The sequence below is a fragment of the Prionailurus bengalensis genome, chromosome B1 (assembly GCF_016509475.1).
Source record: "Prionailurus bengalensis isolate Pbe53 chromosome B1, Fcat_Pben_1.1_paternal_pri, whole genome shotgun sequence".
Taxonomy (NCBI): Eukaryota; Metazoa; Chordata; class Mammalia; order Carnivora; family Felidae; genus Prionailurus; species Prionailurus bengalensis.
In genome coordinates this window covers 168,832,607-168,839,248 of record NC_057344.1, presented here as the reverse complement: position 1 = coordinate 168,839,248, position 6,642 = coordinate 168,832,607, and positions in this window count along the sequence as shown.

Here is a 6,642-nt window from a genome sequence, read left to right as displayed (position 1 = left end):
TCTGATCAGAGCCGCCCTTTACTAGGTCTCTACTTAGGTAACAGTAGCTCACACATTTATTGAGGATCTACTCTTTAATGCCAGACTGTGTTCCAGATGTCATACAGAAGTGGACAGACTAGACTCTGTATTTTAAAGAGATATAGTTTAGTATAGATTCTACTGTATCTGCAATAAATAAAAATGACTAGCAAGGCATTGTTCTATGAACTTTAGGTTTAAATCATTTAGGTCTTGCAACGAGCTTATGAAGTATTATTATCCCATTTTAGAGGAAAAGAAATAGACATTAAATACCTTTCCTGGGTGGAAGCTAGCAGGTGGAACAGCCAATGTTTGAAACCTGTTATGCTAAGCTCAGAGCCCACATTATTATCCAAGATAATTTCAGGAATCAACTGAACTCTATCAAGAAGTTAGCATATGCCATTAAGATGGAAAGTGCAAAGGGGAGAGGGATTCGGTATTCAGTGAAGGCATCTTGAAAAGGTCATTTGGATTGAGACTTGGTTGTTAAGAAAGAAGCCATTTGAAAGACTATGTGAAGAGGATTTAAAGCAAATTCTCTGAGGTGGCAAGGAATTTTGCAGTTTGTGGTTTAGAAAGTGAGCCAGGTGGTAGTCATTTTGAATTAGAGAAAAGTTGAAGGAGATGGAACGAAGTCAGTGGCATAGGCAGAGGCCAGATCATAGAGGACATGGTAAGGAGTCTAGATGGTATTAAACTTGAAGTGGAATGCCACTGAAGGATTTTAGGCAATGAGATGATATGATCTGTTTTTGCAGAAATTGTTTAGGAGGATGTTGTGGCAGTAACACAGGCATGAGGCACAGGTGGCTTGGACTAGGACAGCAGTGGGCACGGGAGAAACTGATAGAGGATTCTTGGCAGCTGAGGGAAGGATGAATTGGAGGGGCCAAGGGTGAAGCAGGCATGTAAGTAAGTTCATTCTGGGGAAATGATAAGCTGTTCTAAGTGGATAAGGTCCCAGGGAGCTAGGACTGAACAGGTTGAAAAGATGTGGAAAGATTTGTTAGGGTTCAACTTCTACTGAAAAGGAGGGGAAAGAGAGGGACAATTGTTGAAGATGATTTCTGACATCAGAATTCTGACAGCTTCCTCGTACTAATGTATTAATGTCATAGGAAAAGGCCAAATTGTTATATAGTAGCCAAATTTAGATCATCATGCTTTCTATTCTTTCTTTCAAAGTTCTTTGTGTGAGAACGCAAGTTCCCTCCTGTAACAGCAAGGACTCAGAGTGTATTCTTTTTTCTGACATACAAATTCACTGACAAGTTTACCAAAGATAACATTTTCAATTTTAGTCCATTTAAATTTTAAACTTATTTTGTGATTTTGTGCTTTTCAAGTTAGTTTTCCTTCATGAAAAACCAGCTTGATTAAATGAACTGCAGAAATACATAGACCAAAAATGGCATATAAAAATGAAATTAATCTAAGCCTCAAGTGAACTATAAGCCATGAAACATTTATAAACCAAATGACTTCATTCTCCTGGTAACTGCATTAATGAACCATTAATACATATGCCAGAATACTGTGAAGCTACTCTTATAAATGTAACATTGTATGTGCATAAAATATAAATATGCATTTAAATTTTTTCCATTAATGAATCATCTAATATATAGAGTATTTGTATATATACATACATATCTCCAATATAGAGAGAGAAAGCTTATTTTATTTTTTATTTATTTTTTAATGTTTATTTATTTTTGAGAGAGAGAGGGAGAGAGAGAGAGAGAGAGAGACAGAGAATCCAAAATGAGCTCTGTGTTGACAGCAGAGAGCCCAATATGGGGCTTGAACTCACAAACTGTGAGATTATGACCTAAGCCAAAGTCATATGCTTAACCGACTGAGCCATCCAGATGCCCAGAGAGAACATTTAAATCAATATTATAAATAGTCACAGTTTCATCAGTTAATTATTTTAATTCAACTACTTAAGTAATTATTTCTGGGTTCTGAGTGATCAAAAAAATGGGATAATATGAAAAAAGTTCTTACCTGATGCAAAGAGCACTATTTTCTGCTTGCAATTATTTTCCTTTCCTTTCCTCTTTTCCCATTCTCTCTCCCTCCATCCTTCCCTCCCTTTCCTCTCTTCTCTCTCTAAACTCTCTCCTAAGGTGATCTTATCCACTTCCTTGGCCCTATACATCATCTCTGTATAGACAGTTCCTGAAGTCATACACAGCGCTCACCTTTCTTCACAGCCCCAGACCATTTGTTATCTCATAGCCATAACCGATTTTAGCCAAACTCGTTTTTAAAAATCTCTACACTCCCCAACTGAATACTCTCTCCTCCATTCCAAGAAATGGAATTGCAAACCATTTACTCACTTAACTCTGAAATCATCTAATTCTTCAATGAATGCTACAGATTCTACCTCTAAAATATATCTTCCACTAACCAATTCTCTCCATCTCCACTATCACTATAGGTTAAGCCACCATGTTCTCCCACTTAGACTTCTGTTTGTAATTACTTGAAAAAGTGATGGAGCACCCGGATGGCTCAGTAGGTTGAATGTCGGACTTTGGCTCAGGTCATGATCTCACAGTTTGTGAGTTGGAGCCTGATGTCAGATTCTGTGTGGACAGATCTGGAAGACAGATCTGTGCTCAGATCCTGGAGGCTGCTTCGGATTCTGTGACTCCTTTTCTCTCTACCCCTTCCCTGCTCCTGCTCTCTCTCCCAAAAATAAATAAACATTAAAAAAAACACAAAAAGGTGAGATGTCCCTTTTAAAATATCACATTGTAGATTGTAATAAGTTTACATCATAAAGACTATTGAAATTGTACCTTTAATGGCATAGTGACTTACCAAAATCGGGGGGGGGGGGTAGGGGGGGTGGAGGGGTCTCTTTGGTTGTTTCTGACTGCAATTAACAGTGGGAATAAGGAGAATTTTCATCCATAATTTCTTATTCTGTTTCTGGTGATCTGTCAGGTGTTAAAGAGATTGTGAGATGATCAACAGTTTTACCTGAAACAATTCACCCTGTATCTGACAATTAGGCAAACATATATGTGTTAAATTAGAAGATAAATACTTAGATGGATGGATAACAATCACTACTTTTAAATTTGCATACTTAGAGCCCAGGATTTCTAATGGTGTGTATCAGTTTAAGAATCACATAAGATTATGACATCCTTACTGTGATCCTTTGGTATAAAAACAGAGGCTCAGAAAGCTACATGACTCTTGCAAACTCACACACCTAGTATGTGACAGAACCTAGCTTGGACCACCAATTCTCACATCCAGCCCTGTTTTCCTTCATTTCTCAAACTGTTTCTCCCAAAAGACTGTCTGTGGCTGTCCAAAATACTGTTGTTAGGAACGTACCTTTTTGGAAACACTAAATGATATTTATGTGCAGCCTTCAAAAAATATTGGCAGAACAGAGCTGCCACTGAACGACTTCGAGAAAAACGTATCATCATTTTCTACCCCTGCAGACAAAGAAATGGATTGTTTGTTACCAGTGTTTATCAAGTAATTACTTAATTTTGGCAGTCTGTATTGCAATTTAGTGTACAATGATTCCATTGTAACCATAAATTACTATTCTTATTAAGGTAGAAATAATATGATACAATCTGTGTTCCATTACTTTCTTTTTAGTTTATTTATTTTGAGGGAGAGCACCTGTGCAGGAGCGAGGGAGTGTGGGGGAGAGGCAGAGAGCAAGAGAAAGAGAGAGAGAGAATCCCAAGCTGGCTCACCAACTATGAGATCATGACCTGAGCCAAAACCAAGAGTCGGGCACTTAATTGACTGAGGCACCCAGCAGACTCCTGTTTTTGTTTTTGTTTTTTTTAGTTTATTTCCATTACTCTTTTAAAAACTATATGTTGGTCAGTATTCTCTACATGCTCCTTTTGTTAATACCACCTAAGATCTGTTTCTGATCATGTTCCCATTAAAAACCATGCTGCTTCTATTTTATAAGTCTGAAACCACAGCCCTGAATATTACATAGTCAAATGAAAATGGGCATAAAATTCTGTTCCAATGCATGAATTTTAAAGAGCTCAATGTGTTCTATGCAAGAAGATAGAACTACAAGGTTTTCCCTCATTAACGTTGTCATAATTTATTGTTGTGTTCCAATTTGGCTATTTCTTGTTAGCTTCCACTTTTGTCTGAGAAAAAATGGAATCGAGCAGAATTATTACTGAACGCATGAGGTTTTTAGTTTGGTAATAATTAAACACTAGCAAAAAGATAATTTGCATCTGAAATTATGAAAGTTGATGTGAGTAGTAGTTGAATTATACATTCTTAGTAACCATATTATTATGAAATCTTTTTAAAATGTAATAACAAAATCCAATTTATATACATTTAGCAGACCAATAAAATTAATTTTTATAGGAAATCTTTCCTACTAATTACGTAAATTCCTCCACAAGGTATCTAACCACATGGATCTTTAGTTCTCTCATCTGAAAAATAAGAATACAATTAGGGACACCTAGGTGGCTCAGTCAGTTGAGCGTTTGACTTCAGCTCAGGTCATGATCTCACAGTTTGTGAGCTCAAGCCCCACACTGGGCTTACTGCTGTCAGCAAGGAGCCCGAGTCAAATCCTCTGTCCCCCGTCCCCTTATCTGCCTCTCTCTCTCTCTCTCTCTCTCTCTCTCTCTCAAAAAAAAAAAGATGAATAGAATTTATACCTACCTGTTAAGGACTATTTATTTTATCTTATCAAATTCATTTTATTTTTCCATGTTTTATAATATACCTAAGTTATTAAAATGAATACACATATGTAACACACATTAGTATATATGTGTGAGTATAAATAAATTTGTGTATAAAACATGAGTTAAATTATACAGGCTTTTGTAACAGGAATGATTAACACAATGTGGAGCAAATAGTAAATGCTCAGTAATATTATCTGTTATGATTATGCTTCTAGGTGGAAATAAAGTTGGAGAATAACAGGTAACTATATTCACTCTCTGTCCAATATTTATAGTAATTCACCACATAAATATTTATTAATGAATTCTTCTTTGCTATTACATAAATCTACATGAAAAAATCCATCTCACTAAAAGAAGGTGATGGGTATCTTATATACACAAATAGTGATTACACATGAAAGATTACTTCAACTTTTATCTCTTATTTTTTAGAAAGAAATAAATATTTTAATGACAGACTAAGAATGGACTTTCTTGCCAGTATACCACTTATTATTTTGATTAAACTCTCTCAGATACCAATCAGTAATGATGCAAGCATATTTTATCTATATTTCTTTCAGCAATGAAAGGCAAAATCTATCCCATGCTCTGCCATAATTCTACCTTTGCAATTGTAGCATTAAATTTTTTCAAGGTATTCCATCACACTGAGTGGGTAAAAGGAGTTGCAGCAGTTTGAAAAGTTGACCAAATATTATATATATATATATATATATATATATATATATATATATGTATATTTGTGTACGTATATATACATATATATGTATATATACATATATATATTTAAATGTAATTCTTAACATAGAAATTCTATTTCATAAAACAGTAGCTCCACTTTTTGGCACTAGGATATCACTCATTACCTACAGCTTAAAATTTTAATTTAGTGGACATTTAGTCAAGCATTGCCTTAATATATAGGTGTCCTTTTACAAACAACTCTGTACTTTGAAGTATTTATATTTTCATTCACAAACTTGAGCTAGGCAAATTAGTGTACTTAATGACAAAACAATATCTTTAATACAATTTTGTTTCTTTTTAAAAAATATTTTGGGTCTTTGGTTTAAAATGGCACTAGGCTTGGGGCGCCTGGGTGGCGCAGTCGGTTAAGCGTCCGACTTCAGCCAGGTCACGATCTCGCGGTCCGTGAGTTCGAGCCCCGCGTCGGGCTCTGGGCTGATGGCTCAGAGCCTGGAGCCTGTTTGCGATTCTGTGTCTCCCTCTCTCTCTGCCCCTCCCCCGTTCATGCTCTGTCTCTCTCTGTCCCAAAAATAAATAGACGTTGAAAAAAATTTAAAAAAAAAATAAATAAAATGGCACTAGGCTAGAAAGTTGCCCCACAATTTCTAAAGAAGATGCTCATGGGGGTTTAGAAAAAGTGATGTTTGGAATCAGCCTACTGCCAGCATCTGGGTAGAATTTCTATGATAAACTTGATGAGTCTGCAGTGAGAAAAATGACTTCTATCACATTCTTCGCATCACGCAGAACAACAGTCATTCATATGAAAAGAAGGAGGTAGATTCCTGAGATCCTTGGAGTCATCGGCTTTATACACATTAGAAGAAAAAGCAGCCATGCCATTATGGTAAGGATTCTGCTTTTTTTTTTTTCCCAATGTCTATTTATTTTTGAGAGAGTGAGGAAGGGGGGAGAGAATACATGGAGGGGAGAGGGGGAGAGAATTCCAAGCAGGATCCACACTATCAGTGCAGAGCCTGATGCGGTATCAGATCTCATCAACTGTGAGCCAAAAATCAAGAGTCTGACGCTTAACTGACTGAGCTGCCCCAGGGACCCCAGGATTCTGCTTGAGTGCCAGTGGCAAAATCTGGCCACCTGCTTGTATGCTGATACATACTTAAAGAAGGCT